Here is a 2,861-nt window from a genome sequence, read left to right as displayed (position 1 = left end):
GTTAAAATTAAGTTAGAACAAATCAATTGATTTGGAATCAATATGTTCTAACGATAAAACATTTGGTTTTTAAAAAATAGAATTGGGAACAAAAGTTTTATCAATAGAATCTTTTGTTTTCAAACTAGAAATTTTAAAGTTATTTAATATTTTGAGTACTTAAAAGGATTTATTTTTGCAATACCTATTATTAAATTGATAGAATAGAAGTTTGTGGATTTTTTGATGCCAAATAATTCAAAATTGCTTGGGCAAAAATATGTTATTTTAATTTTCGAATCTTCAAAACGCTCTACTGAACAATTTTGATATTGTCACATAGAACACTTTGATTCCAAGTCTGCGTACTAGCTTAGGGAAACAATTTAAAATAGCTGACACGAGAAAGATGATAGAATAAGTAATTTTCAGATATTTGAGTTTTTAAATTAAGTAAATAATATCACCTATACTTTTGAAGTATAATGAATATTATATACACTAAAATTGATAGACTTTTCTAAACAAGCATTTTAATTCATTACTCTCCTTGGAAGTCTTAAACATAAAACAAAGCCATTTCTATAATAATGTAAGAAAACTATATTTTGGTAGAATACCTTTTTGTTTTGTCCATTCTAATGGAAAAACACGTTAATTTAAATAAAGTGACCAAACTGGTTTGTCTTCAGGACTGTTTTCATTGCGTTTGTAAAAATAATCTTCTCCCTCATTTTTAAGCACCTAAAAATAAATGAATATTAAACTCGATGTATAAAATACTCAATGTTGTCAATGTTATAATAATATTAGGGTAAGGGTATTCCTTATCTTGAACTTCTAAAAAACATGTCACACATGAATATATTATGAATTGGAGCACCTTCCCAAAATAAAAATATATTTTACTTTAGTATTGAAACTTTTAAAGTTATTTTAGACGTTAAACAATTAGTGAAATATAAAAATATACCATTTGCAATACAGTATGACCAAAATCTTGAACTTTTTCTTTAACAAATTCTGACTGCTTGTAACAGTTGTAACGTTAAATCTTCCAGAATAATCAGTTTTTTATTGTTTTAGCTTCCCCAGTGTGAATGAGTGGTGACTTTATTTCTAACCAAAAGGTGTGTTGATCATTGTCAAAATAATGCAAACTGAAACAAAATATTGTTCATTATGTATTCAACAAGATAAAAGTTTTTTTTACGTAATCACTGAAACACTCTTTGATGAACATGAACTAGCAAACCCATATCCGCTTTTTCTTCATTAATCATTTTCAATCATGACCACTTAGCCAATTTCTAGATAAAATTGTATTTGATTGGTAAGTTTCTTTGGATTACAAATTTACATATTTAACTTCCCTTATCTTAACTATCATAGATTACTACTTGCATGATAACCGTGATTATAGGCAACCACCATAGATGTATACAACAACTAGATAGCCGTGCGGATATGTCGCAAGAATTTTACTGTCCCATATTGATATGGTGGCCTGGCGGCCGGCGCATGCCGCCGCCGCCGACGTGCCGCAGGTGTATACGTAGTGAACAATAATATCGCACCGTTTTCACGAAGAGTTGTATACGACGTAGACACTGAGTTTGGTGCAGAACAATAAGGTAAAAGTACAAGAAACAGGGTAAAGATAAAAAATATACATTATAACATAATAGGTAATAATTATGACGATCTTCTTATTATGATCATCGTGTATGCACGGCGGCGGCTGTAGATAGCGACGGGTGGCGGTAGCTTTCGCCAGGCCGCGGCACAGCAAACATTAGCGCCGACTGGTGACAACAGACATGCGCGAACAAGACGAGCTTTCGTCAAGCGAGTGGGAATTCTCATTCTAAATAGAGTTTAGCCGCGTATTTGTGATACACATAATATCGTTCACTTAATTGAACTAGTTCATTGAATGATACGTCTACGGTCTACCATATACTGTACATATACCTGTTCTACGTATAGTTCATCGTTCGTAGTTCACTTACTTAATTGAACTAGTTCATTGAAAGAATACGTACATAACCTATACAAATAGCAATGGTGGGCAAGTTAATGAAAATAATTAACTGTTGAAAGTTAAGTTAATTCAATTAAATTGCCTTCAGTTAAGTTAAAAGTTAACAAATAAAAAATATTTATCCAGAAAAGTTTAAAGTTAAGATAGAAAATAAAATTAACTTATCTCGGTTAAAAAAAAGTTAATTTTTTTGAAGGTACAATATTTTTAAGTCATTAACCACCATAGTATTTTAGGTGAAAGGTCGTTTCGTCCCCGTCTATTATTGAGACAGGACATTTGGCCCCCCGGGAGTTATGTGATGTTATTTACCTACTCGTAGGACGTTTGGTCCCGGTATTTTAATTTTTTAATCACTAAATTTAAATACCTTTTTTTAATTTAAAATTCCAATTATTTTTAAAAAAAGGTAGTTTCAATATAATTTATATTAATATGTGAGGATGGCCTAGGCCTACCAACAACTTGTAATAAAATTTCCAATTTTGATTTCTTTTCGATTCCTGCTCCAATTATATTATATTTACCATTTTGTCGTTTCGGTAAAAAAGTTTTTCTCGAATGAACGATTTCGTTCGTCGTTTTGTCGTTTTACGTCGTCATTCATTGGGTGAACGATTTTCAGTGGTGAACGATGTCGTTCACCTTTTAGCGAATTAGGTCCAATCGTTCACTTGGGCGAATAGTTCAATTGAACTAGTTCGTTCGCGAACGACCCATCTATATATTATGCAATTCCATATAATATAATATTATTATGTTTATATTATGGTCCTATTTTTTTTTTATAGTAATATCTGTGATATTAATATTTCGCATCGACCTTAGATCATATACA

The 2,861-nt window shown here is 31.0% G+C and overlaps 1 long non-coding RNA gene across 1 annotated transcript; it reads right to left on the bottom strand.

Annotated features, from left to right (window-relative positions):
- Positions 1–604: 604 nt before the first annotated feature.
- On the bottom strand, positions 605–1,317 carry LOC107884699. Its single transcript, XR_001680088.2, has 3 exons — positions 1,193–1,317; positions 953–1,139; positions 605–723 (listed from the first exon to the last, which is right to left on the bottom strand). It is a non-coding gene; the product is annotated as an uncharacterized LOC107884699 (long non-coding RNA).
- Positions 1,318–2,861: the final 1,544 nt, after the last annotated feature.

This window comes from Acyrthosiphon pisum, unplaced genomic scaffold (genome assembly GCF_005508785.2).
Source record: "Acyrthosiphon pisum isolate AL4f unplaced genomic scaffold, pea_aphid_22Mar2018_4r6ur Scaffold_20931;HRSCAF=22563, whole genome shotgun sequence".
Classification (NCBI taxonomy): Eukaryota; Metazoa; Arthropoda; class Insecta; order Hemiptera; family Aphididae; genus Acyrthosiphon; species Acyrthosiphon pisum.
This window is presented reverse-complemented; position numbering and strand designations above follow the sequence as displayed.